At 37.1% G+C, this 13,170-nt stretch overlaps 1 protein-coding gene across 20 annotated transcripts in view; it reads right to left on the bottom strand.

The window, feature by feature from the left end:
- CASK (calcium/calmodulin dependent serine protein kinase) overlaps nt 1–13,170 on the bottom strand; it is a 412,098-nt gene that overhangs the window by 168,733 nt on the left and 230,195 nt on the right. The gene's annotated exons all lie outside the window — the stretch shown is intronic.

The raw sequence follows: 13,170 nt of genomic DNA, 5'->3' as shown, positions 1-13,170 counted from the left end.
TTGTAATAATAAAAATGTTAAGCTCTTTCTCACCAAAAATCATTTTTAATTTGTTTAAGCAGTTGAAGTATGACCTCCCATATTTGTAAAAAAGGAAGGAAAGGAGGGGGGATAGGCTGGGTCCTAAGGTGGCATGTTGCATGTCTAAACTTGCATGTTTTCAATACTGGGGAAAATCCTGCTTCTGGTCAATGGCAAAACTCCTATTGTCCTCAATGGAACCAAGATTTCACACACTGTTTCTTTCACATTTTGGACATCATTTTAGTGTAGTTTTTCTGTGAATCTATTATTGTTCAGGTTTGGATATAAATGTGTTCACTAAACCACAATTACTGGTAACCGTATATTATTATATTTCAAAACTGTGGGTATCTTTTGTATCTTCTTTAGAAATAATTCTTATAATTTTATTTTAAGTTTTACTTACAGTATCAGCATTTGCATTTTTCTTGAATATTTTAATACATACAAATGATATTTAAGACTGATTTTTAGTGTAGTTCCTGAGTGATTCTTATAGCAATTTCTAATCTGCTTTTCAGAAAGAATGTTAAAACTGGCAGACAATCATATCTCACAGTTATGTCTTTGTCCATAAACCAGCAGGTCATATGGTCTCTTTGCTCTGTTTCCACACTCTAGCCTATGAGCTCACAAGAAACTGCATCCTTCTCTCTCGAGCACTCACAAATCAAACTGCTTATACATTTCTATTTCTTTTCAACCAGAACTAGCCAACATAAACTACAAATGAAATGAAAAGCAAAAATAAAATGTTCAGTTAAGTACAGGTTGAAAGTAGGTTGAATATCCCTACTCACTAGGCATGGAGGGAACCGAACAAAGAAAGAAGAAAAGACATTCAATTTTTTTTTTTAAGAATACATTAATTTAAACCTAGAAACCTCATTCAAAGGTTACCATTTATAGAAACAGTGTTATCATAATGGTACGTTCTGGGATATCTTCACTGAACCAAATAGTAGCATGAGAATTCACAAAGTTTCAATTTGTTCTGAATGTCACCTTTGGGGAGAGCCAAAATCAAGTGGAAAAGTGCTCTTGATTATAGAAAAACCTGCTTTACATTTGTTTTCCTAAAACCATCATCATTCATTTTGTTATTGTAATATTGTTTTGTAAAAAAGCAAGTAATCACTCCGCAATCAGGACAACATGAAAAATATTATTCATTTTTGAAGCTATAAGAAGCAAGCTTTGAGCCTATCAGACGTATTGGTGGGCTTTTTTGTTTTAATAATTTGTGTGTGATTTACTTGTGAAACATACTGCTCTGGAGACTGACATTGAGCATATATAGGACAGGTACAGAACAGACAGCAGAAATTAAAATTTTCCATATTGTCCTACCAAATTTTAATGCTAACCTCACCTTTGTGAGGCGGAGGTGATTCAATCTTAACACAACCGCTATGTTAAGATTGCCAAAAGTTCCAATAAGTGCTATTTTATTTGTGATTTTTCTGATGTACAAATTTGTATACTGGGATCTGATCTGAGACCATGAATGTATTTCAATCAGGCCATTAAATACAGAACTGTGTGAAAAGCTGATATTTGGTTTGCTGGAAGTTCCAAAAATTATGAAAAAAAAATGTTGTAAATTCATCCAAAATCATTAAAAAAAATTTTTTTTCAGTGAACCAGAAGTCTAAAAAGAAATTTGGGGAGGGTTGAATGCAATGTTTTGTTCAACCCCAAACTAAGTGTTTTGTTTCTGAACTTTAAAATTTTTTTTATTTTAATTTTTAAAACAAATAAATTTCAAAAAGTTATTTTGAATAAAAAAATCAAAATGTTTAGTTTAAAGAAAATGTCCAAATGATTTTTTTTTAAGTTTTGTCCTGACTAAAACAATTTGGCAAAGTAGACAACTTTGAAATGTTTCCCTAAACCCAAATCTGCATTTTTGATGAAAAAAAGTTTTGGCCAAAAAAGTCACCCTGTTCTAATTAAAAAGCCTTCTGATAATAATGCTGTTGGCCGATATTGACCTTGGTTGGATTTTAACCAGTGATCTTGTTTCAATTTTTTCTACTATGGTGTACTGATAAATCTTGGAAACTTTAAAGTAAAGGTAAAAACACATCTGTACTTATTTCTTGATGAATAATAGTGTTTGTTGGTATTGCTTTTAAATAAAATTCCAATTGTTTTGTTTCTTCATTTTAATTGTTAAAAACTTACATTTATACAACTTTTTCATTCTAGGGGACCCCAAATTACTTTACATGCTATTACATATACACACAGAGTATGAAATGGAAGGTAGCAACTTCTAAACAAAGAGAGACAAGTTGACATTTTTAGGCAGGAAGTGTCTACCTTATCCTATTAAATCGAAAGAGAATTTCAGGTAGGCTATAAGCTTCAACTTTTTCTCTTCTGGAACTGAGTTATATCAGTTTGGATGGTACAATATCATGCCCTGCAAATCAACCTTGTGGAATAACAACAGATCCTGAAATAACATTGGACATCTGTGGAAAGTTACATCATGGTATCAGAATCACATTTCAAAATGCCTTTATATAATTATGTGTTCTGATGCGCGTTTATTCTGCTGGACAAATTTCTATACATGACAATCCAAGCAGGCAGACTGTAATTACTCAAACTGAAATTTGGCTAAGACACCAGGATTATTCCCTCTACACCTGTGAAGTGTATCACATGATGAGACTTGAATGACAAGTAGTTTTGACCTCTATTTTACATTTCATCCCAAAGATGGCAACCAATAATATGATTGGGCATTGTACAATACCCACTCTGCCACCCCTAATCATGCTGAGTAGTACATGGATTTCAATACAACTATTCTTGAAGTACTATTCCTCATAAATGCCAGATTGTGACACCCTCACTGATTTCAGTGGGATTCCTGCAGATGTCTCTATATACATTTTATGGGCCTCAGGCTGCTCTTCTATTGAAGTCAGAGGCAAATTTTCCATTGACTTCAATGGGTGCAACATCATGACTATGTCTCTATCTTTCTCTAAATTTTATAAATACGCATGTACTCTCACACTATATACATTACACACACACAGAAGGTAAGTAAGGAAACATTTGTGTGTATTCCACTTTGGACCTGTCAAACTTGACAAATCCTTTAATAGCTTAGCTATTCTAAAACATACTGAAAGACCAATCTTAAGCAAAGTATTTTCAAAATTTAAGGAATAAAGACCTGGCTTGAGTTATCAGCATATAAAAATGTTTCTGGCTCTAGTAAACAACTTTTGTTTTCATACTCAATGTAATTACACTCCTAGTTTTAACTTGTAAATTGGTATGTTTTCTGGGAAGAGAATATGGGAGAAGTGAAATGTTAATTATTCTGCTGATTCAATAGTATATTTAAGAGTTGAAGTGAATAACTAACTTCCCCTAAACAACAGTGAATTTAGTCTTGATACCCCCCAAAAGAGCAGCACTGTTTTCAGCAACCAATAGGGGCCAAATCACTCCCTGCACTGGGAAATTCCAGCAGGGACCACCTAGCCTGAGACTACCTTTGAAAATATACATAGAAAGGATGCATGTGTTGCACAGTATGTATGGAGAGGCTCCTCAGAGAAGACACTACAGTCTCACTAGGCCAAAATAAATTTCTTGCATATTCCCTGCAGCGGTAGTAGGAACAATGTGCAACTGTTACCTGCCAGCCTTATCTCACTCCTCACATAAATCCCTGGACCAACTGAGGGCTCGCCGTAGAGTCTGGGCAAGGGATGAAAGAACCAAAATTATAACAGGGCCCCAGCACCATGTAGACAGGGCCAGATCCTAGTACAGAGGACATGCATAGAAGGAGAGGAGGGCTCTTTAATTCCCAGAGCACCGGAACCAGAGCATCACCATCAGAAAATTAAGTACCTTCTCTGTCTCTCTCGCTCTCTCTCCTGGCTGAGTGTAGGGAGCAACTCTGCTTGGGAGTAGGGACCAATAGCACTTGAAACTCTGCAGTGTTACTGGAAGATGAGAAATATAGTTGAACTGACCTTTTTTAAAAAAAGTTTTATTAGGGCTGTCAAGAGACGAAAAGAATTATTCACAATTAATCGCACTGTTAAACAATAATAGAATACAATTTATTTAAATATTTTTGGATATTTTTTACATTTTCAAATATATTGATTTCAATTACAACACAGAATACAAAGTGTACCGTGCTCACTTTATATTTATTTATGATTACAAGTATTTGCACCGTAAAAAAAACAAAAGTAGTATTTTTCAATTCACCTAATACAATTACTGTAGTGCAATCTCTATCATGAAAGCTGAATTTACAAATGTAGAATTAGGTACAAAAAACCCCCTTGCATTCAAAAATAAAATTTAGAGCCTGCAAGTCCACACAGTCCTACTTCTTGTTCAGGCAATCGCTCAAATACGTTTGTTTACATTTGCAGGAGATAATGCTGCCCACTTCTTGTTTACAATGTCACCTGAGAGTGAGAACAGGCATTCTCATGGCACTTGTAGCCTTCGTCACAAGATATTTGCGTGCCAGATGCGCTAAAGATTCATATGTCCCTTCATGCTTCAACCACCATTCCAGGGGACATACGCCCATGCCGATGACGAGTTCTGCTCAAAAACAATCCAAAGCAGTGCAGACCGACACCTGTTCATTTTCATTATCTGAGTCAGATGCCACCAGCAGAAGGTTGATTTTCTGTTTTGGTGGTTTGGGTTCTGTTGTTTCCGCATCAGAGTGTTGCTCTTTTAAGACTTCTGAAAGCATGCTTCACACCTCGTCCCTCTCAGATTTTGGATGGCACTTCAGATTCTTAAACCTTGGGTCAAGTGCTGTAGCTATCTTTAGAAATCTCACATTGGTAACTTCTTTGCGTTTTGTCAAATCTGCAGTGAAAGTGTTCTTAAAATGAACAACACGTGCTGGGTCATCATCCGAGACGGCAAATATATGGCAGAATGCGGATAAAACAGCAGGGGACATACAATTCTCCCCCAAAGAGTTCAGTCACAAATTTAATTAACACATTTTTTTTAAACGAGCGTCCTCTGGAATGGTGGCCGAAGCATGAAGGTGCATAAGAATGTTTAGCATATCTGGCATGTAAATACCTTGCAATGCTGACTTCAAAAGTGCCATGCAAATGCCTGTTCTGACTTTCTGGTGACATTGTAAATAAGAAGAGGGCAGCATTATCTTCTGTTAAATGTAAACAAACTTGTTTGTCTCAGCAATTGGCTGAATAAGAAGTAGGACTGAGTGAACTTGTAGGCTCTGAAGTTTTACATTGTTTTGTTTTTGAGTACAGTTATGTAACAAAACATCTACATATGTAAGTTACACTTTCATGATAAAGAGATTGCTTTATTGTTTATTAATAATTGTTTATCATTTTACAGTGAAAATATTTGTAATAAAAATATTTTGATTTCAACTACTATATACACATATATATATATATATATATATATATATATATGTGTATATAGTAGTTGAAATATATACATACATACACACACACACATACATACACACACTATATACATGAAATACAATATATATGAAAATGCAGGAAAACATCCAACGTATTTAATACATTTCAATTGGTATTCTATTTAACAGTGCTATTAAAACTGCGATTAATCGACAGCACTAAGTTTTATTTTTAATCAAGAAGTCAAGAGTCAGTTAGAATACTGAGCTTTAACAATCTTAATGAGAGTGATGTAAGCAATGCCACAACATATTACTGCCTGTGTTGTCTTTTGTAATCATTCTGCGTCCTCTTCAAAATTCTATCGTGATATTGGCATATTGTCACTTCTGACTCCAGTTAAAAATAAAGCTGGCACTTTATAGCATTATCCGGCAACAGAGCTTTAATTTAAGTCTTCATATTTTAACAAAAGGAGAAAAATATACGTGGCATGATACTCCATATTCTTCATAGAAATATTATGATGATATGAATATGGTCTAAGATATATTTTATGCAAGGTGGGTCTTGTAAGATATTATTGGAAAGGTTATAATTTACTGAATGAAATTCTCCAATTTGTATGCATGCATCATTTCTGTGTCTGGAGTTAGGAATATTAACTATGTAACAATTACAACTGTGTGTATACTTGAGAAATATCCACCAGACAATAAGCAATCAGCCTTGATGGGTCAACAGAAAAAGACAGAGTCTTTAAAGGTGTGGATCTCCCATCTTCCTAGAGTTCCTTCCTGTGGACACTGCAAATACAGTAACTCTTCACTTAAAGTCGTCCCGGTTAATGTTGTTACGTTGCTGATCAATTAGGGAACATGCTCGTTTAAAGTTGTGCAATGTTCCCTTCTAATGTCGTTTGGCAGCCGCCTGCTTTGTCCACTGCTTGCAGGAAGAGCAGCCCGTTGCAACTAGCTAGTGGGGGTTTGTAACCATGGTGGACCGGCAGCCCCCCTATCAGCTCCCCGCTCCCCCAAGTTCCCTGTGCTGCAGCTGCCCAGCAGGCTATCAATTGCTGGCAGTTCAGCTGTCCCTCCCCTCACTGCCATGTGCTGCTCCTGCCCTCTGCCTTGGAGCTGCTCCCAGAGACTCCTGCATGCTATCCAAGGGGGCGGGGGGGCGAAGGAGTGGGGCCTATGTCAGGGTGTCCCCCTCTCCCTTGCTCCTGCACCCCGCTTACCTCTTCTGCACATAGAGCAAGGAGGGGACACAGATGGAGAGAAAGCGAGCGAGCTTGGGGCAGCAGCTGCTGTCTCAATTTCCTGATCCACTTAAAAAAAGACAATGCACTTAAGAGTGGGTCAGCTTATTTAAAGGGCCAGTGTGCATCTCGCTCTCTCTCCCACACACAAGGCGTGTGTACGTCTCTGTTCGCTATGCTGTCTCCCCTCCCTCGTGTTCATGCTGTCTTGTGTGAGAAGCTACATTAACAACAATGTGTTAACACTTGAGGGCTCAGCCGAGTGCTAGTTCATCATTTAGCTGTAAGGCATTCCCTGGGAAATATCCCTCCCTCTTCCACCCTCTAACTTCACCACCTCAACCAAGCTTCACAATCATCATAGCTGTGAATAGTATTAAATTGTTTAAAACCTATACTGTGTGTATATCTATATAACATAGTTTTTTGTCTATTGAAAAAAATTTCCCTGGAACCTAACCCCCATTTACATTAATTCTTATGGGGAAATTGGATTTGCTTAACATCGTTTCGCTTAAAGTCGCATTTTTCAGGAACATAACTACAATGTTAAGTGAGGAGTTACTGTAAACTTGCTTCAACACTGCAAGATCAAGTGATAATATCACCTAATGCAAAATACCATCTTGGTCACTGCTGGTACTTTTCCACTGGAAACAAAGGCTTCCCGCCTTATGTAAATTCTATTTAAGGCTGGGAAGCAAGGCAATCAGGACTCTCCCTTCACTGCGTTCCCACCCAAGAAGAAAGACTGCTAAAAGTACCTGAAGAGAGAAGGACAGAAGTCTAGTCTGTAAGAGAAATAACGAACTCTATGCTACAGAAACTCTGCATCCTACCTAAGTCAACATTTAGGGTGATGAATTACATTTTGTAACCTGTTTCTTTAGTGAATCAAACTTAGTTTGCGTGTTTTATTTGCCTAGTGATTTGCTTTGTTCTGTTTGCTATCCCTTATAATCACTTAACATTTGCCTTTTGTAGTTAATAAACGTATTTCTTGATTATAACATAACCCAGCTTGTGCAATTTATATCTGGGGGAGGGGAGGAGAAGCTGTGCATGTGTCTCTCCACATTGAGGGAGAGGGCGATTTTTATGAGCTTGCGCTGTGCAGATCTTTCTATACAGTGCAAGACAATATTATTTTGGGGGAAGTGCACGTGAGTGCTGGGCAATTTCCTAGCCTTTCCATAGAGAGCTGTTTGCAGCCTCTGTGTGTTTCCACAGCTGGTGTGTGTGTGTGTGTGTGTGTGTGTGTCTGTCTGTCTGTCTGTCTGTTGCAAGAAGCCTAATTCAGCAAAACAGGGAGAGGGAGTCCAGGTGGTGGAGCAAGAGGGGCTCAGTGAAAACCCAGTACATCAGGCGGCATCCCAGAAGGGATGAGGAGTCCAAACCATCAAATATACAAACTATTCCTTCCACTAAAATTTATGGAAGGCAAAATCATCATGATTTGCAAGATCAGACAATGAAAAGTCTGATAAATTTGGAATACTTTTGCCTGAGATACTTTTCTCCGAGCTCTCCCTGTTACAAATGTGAACACTGCTGATCACTGTGGAATGAGAGACAGCAGGGAAAGAAAGAAAGAAAAAGCAAGCAAAGGCAAAAAGCTGAAGTCAGCAGAATTTACCCCTTTGATTATCGGCTTCATCTTCACTGTAATACTTAAGTTTTATTTTTGCAAATGATTAAAGCTAGTAAAAAACAACATTAATTCTTGTTTTTTCACAAAAATCTACAAAAAATTCTATATGTGGGAAAAATTTTCTGGCAACTCTACCAAAAATCCTACACAGATGCATATAAATTGAAGAGAACAAATTCAAATTAAATTGTAATGTAACAGAATATAGTGAAAATTCTCTTCTGGGACTACCACTTCCAAATGTAGTTTAAATGTAAAAGCTGAATTCTAAAGTCGTTTTTATAATCAATATAAGCTTTTTTTCCCCCTCCTGTTTTGCATGTTTGATAAAATGACACCTCTGGAGGCAGCATGAAGAATTTCACTAGAATAATTTTGAAACTATTTAGTGTTAATGACCTGAATCCTAAACAAGGCCAAGAACAAAATTTTAAAGCTAAGATAGACACAAAAGCACCATTGAGGAAGATTTTCAAATGTCTGAGGAAAGTTATTTTACCTGTACTGTGTATACCAGATACATGAACAGCACTGGACAGTGAACAACCTGCTTTATTTTCCTATTTGTAGTAACTACATAGCAGGTTATGAAGAGATGGCTACAATATATATCCCTGCCCATGCACTCCTGTGGACAGTAAAAATGCAATACACTTTTCTGGGATGTGCCCATCACTTTTGCATACAGTTATATTAATTAATATATTAAGTTTCACGTTTGAATTATAAAACTTAGCCAAAGTCACTGGAAATTGCAAAATTATTAATAGGCATCAATAGAGCAATGTCTACACATTTCTGGTCCCAAATGAGCAAAATATTTACTCACAGATCTCACACTATCCTCAGTCAACAAAGCACTTGACTTCAACATGACTTAAAGAGGTATCTAAGTACTTTGCTGAAATGCCACTTCTAACAGCATTACATATTAGAGGTAGTCAGGAATTTTTTGATGCAACTTTTTTTTGGTCAGGAAATGAAAATTTTGTCAAAATGACTGACATCAGGAAGATTTTCTTGGGGGCAGGCTGCGGAGGGGGAGAGAGAGACACACAAATACACACACACAGATGTTCAAGGAATATTTTTTTGAAATTTCAGAAATCTTTGTGGGATAGCAAAACTGTTTTCCTGCCCAGTTCAAATTCATATACACAATAAAACAAACCTGCAATTTTACTACAGAAATTTTTTTTTTTAATCAAAGCATCAATAGTCACAAGATACTACACTAACTCATACACATGCTATTCAACTGTTCTTTTGGAAGCATAATCAGAGTTGTAGCTCTACAGCAGTTAATCCATATTTGTGAGACAATAATATTAGTGGCACTATATTTACAAAATATCCTAAACTATAACCAATTTAAAACACGTTAAAATTCTTTGCCCATTTTGCATATGCTATACATCAGTGGTTCTCAAACTGCGGTCTGCAAGGGTATTCCAGGGAGTCCACAAGTCATGTCCAGAGCCCCCGGCCCTGCTGATCAACTCCTCCCTTGCCCTCCCAGTGCCTCCTGCACACTGCGGAACTGTTCAGTGGCATGCAGGCGGGGCTGGGAGGAAGAAGGAGCAGGGACAGGGTGCGCTCAGGGGTGGAAAGAGGTGGGGAAGAGTAGGGGTAGGGATGGAGAGGGGGAGAAGAGGTAGGGTGGGGTCTTGAGGGAAGAGATGGAGTGGGGGCAGGGCCTGGGGATGAGTGGGGTTTGAGCACCCCCAAGGAAAATAAGAAGCCGGCTTGGGGGTCTGTGAAAAATTTTAAATCAAAATGGGGGTTGCTAAAGTTTGAGAACCACTGCTATATAATAATATTGCATAATAGGTAAGACTAGACTATCAAGCCAAAGGCTATCCCTTCCACCCTGAATTTTCCTGTTTTTGTGGATTTCGGTGAAGGTATTTACTGTTGGGAGTACTTTTAATTTTTTTTTTAATTCTAATAATAAAATTATCTATAATATATGAACTCAGTTAAGTAACATCAGTATTACATGTAATACAATTTGCGATGGTCTCAAACATAAAACATCTTGTACCCCAGAGTCCCACCTGATTGCTCTCCACGTGGAGAATCTTCCTTCTTTGCCATTCCTGCTGCCATTAGTGTTTCAGAAAAATCAATGTGACTGTGCTCTGATTTCAATTTCCATATTCAAAGCAATTCTGTAAATGTTTTGGTTTCTTTTCACATTTTCCTTGTTTGAAAATGGAAACCATAAATACAAATACTTGTGTTTCTTCTCTACTTTTCCTTTTTCATCACCCCTATTCATTTCCCAAATGTTACCGTACCTTGATTTTGGTGGCGGTGGTGGTAATAAAGCAGTAATCATTTAAACATAATACTTACAGAAACATCTGTTGGAATGTTATGAGCCAACATGAATAAATCAGACCAACTCCTCTGCAACCTATATAAATGCATATTTTAAAAAATGTAGATGCATATTTTGCACTTGGTTGATAATATCATAACACACAGTAAGGAGCTCTTCTAATTATATACATACCCATCTACAGTATTAATGAATACCACACAGAATATCAATTCAGTTAATTTTTAAATATCAACAGCAAGTAAAAAATATTTGAAGGACTCAATCTGTATTAAGGAATAAATTTTTGAAACAAATGGACAAAAAGATTTTCTCCGTAAAAAAATACCTTTACAGAAAAATCCATATGCTAAATTTCAGCACAGAATTCATTTTATTACAGCAGACAAACCATCTAAAAAGATGTCTTGCTATGCTGACAAACCTATAGTGCCACTACTGAGCACAGTTAGAATACATTAATCACAAAATCAAATGGGTGTAAAGGCAGAATCTTTTTTTCCCAATGAACACAATGTTTTTAATGGCTACCCAGTTGCAGAGAAGAAAAACATGATCAATATTACAATTAACGCATCATTTAACAACTCGGTACCAGGCAAGTTTGGAGTATCTGTGCAAGTAGTACTACACGTTGGTAGTAGTACTTCTCATTAGAAGGTGGTATCAGGAAATGCTGATTCTTGGTTTTTGATTCTAAAAGATTTAAAGAATACTCAACTCCACTGCTCCCACTCATTCTCTCACAATGTGATTTCCAGTACTGTGAATTAATGATTGATTCACTAATTCCTTATTTGCTTAATTTGAGCTATCATCACTTTCTGACAATAAAAAACCAAGAGTATGTTCATAGGCTCATTTACACTGGTGAAAGCTGTAGACCTCCCTCTGGCGCGTCTGATGTTTAATGGCACCGTGTTTAAACATGGCCAAAAAAAAGGAAGTTGACACCGAAAACTGTTAAAGAAATTTGGACCTATGCTTACTGTTATTTTGCCACAACATCCAAAGGCTTGACCAGTATGTTTAAGTTGTATAAAGACTGTGGTGGTTGTTAAATGTGGGAACATCAAACTGCAAATATCCACTGGGCTCCCATTTAAGATCAGATAAGATCACTTAATTGAAAGGTGAATATTTTCAGAGCACAAATATTTCAAAAGCTACTTGCACTCAGGAAAATGCAACTGAAGCTTCACTGAGGTGTGTGCGGGTAATGGCAAAACTCAGGAAACCTTTTACAGATGCGGACATTATTACGCAGCGTATGACTACTACAGCTGAAACCCTTTTTGCGGAGAAGGAAGATGTTGACACCTTCAGACTTTTTTTTTTTTTTTGATAGAGAGAAATTTATGGAGGATTTGTTGTCCCTTAAACTGCATAACAATCCCATGACAGGTGAGGATTTGTTTAATTCTGTTCAAACTTTTTTATCTAATGAAGGTTTAGACATGACTCAGATTGGGTCAATTACAACAGATAGGGCTCCTGCCATGATTAGTACTGAATCCCAATTTGATTTTCTATCACTGTAATCCACCAAACCACACTTTGTGCAAAGCTTAGCTATGAGTAAGCTAATGTAATGTTAATCGTGATAAGACCTGTCAACTTCCTTCGGTCCAAGTCAGCACTACAACACAGCTCGAAAGCTTTCTTTCAGAAGTATCTGCTGATTACGATGACCTGTTGGTTCATAATGACATCCACTGGCTGAGAAGAGGGCAAGTACTAAGAAGGCTGTGGGAAATTCAAGTTCATGTGGAAGAATAGCTACATAAAAGTCCAGGGAAACAGGTAGAAGAGCTACACACATTTTTGAGGGATGCCACAAGCATGAGCTTAAATTATTTCAATTTAAAGCTACAGGGGCGAAATGAAAACGTAGTGGATCTCTACCACGTCACTTAATTTCAAAACAGAGTCTCTTCAAAAATGATTTGGAAACTGGGGAAATGCTGCATTTCCTGATGCTGCTAAGTTGCTGGGACACTGCAGATGTGAATCAGATGGTGTACTCTCTGGACAGGCTTTTTCAAAACTTCCAGGAGAGGTTCCAAGAATTTAAAAGTGTTAAAGACATCACCCTATTTGTTAAGAACCCATTCATGGTCCAAGCAAATGGCACTTGGTGCAATCAAGCAAAAGTATCCTTTCCAGATGCTAAAAAAGCAAAACCAAAAATCATCTGAGTAACTATGGGTATTTTAAAGCACTTAGAAGTGTCAAGCTTTAAACAGAAAGCTGGTCTTAACCTCAACAAAGCAGACCTCTACAATAAATTCTGAGAACTGATAAGTAAGAAATACACATAGATCTTTTTTTCTGATTTTAAGAAACACCCCCTTCCCTCCATAAATAAATAAGTAGAAAGCAATTTTCAGACAGTGGGTTGGACTGAAAAGGAAATGCTTCAAACAGAAATATCTGGTCTTTGAGGTAGAAGGTGCTTGCAGTT

The sequence above is a fragment of the Chrysemys picta genome, chromosome 1 (genome assembly GCF_011386835.1).
Source record: "Chrysemys picta bellii isolate R12L10 chromosome 1, ASM1138683v2, whole genome shotgun sequence".
NCBI lineage: Eukaryota > Metazoa > Chordata > Testudines > Emydidae > Chrysemys > Chrysemys picta.
This window is presented reverse-complemented; position numbering and strand designations above follow the sequence as displayed.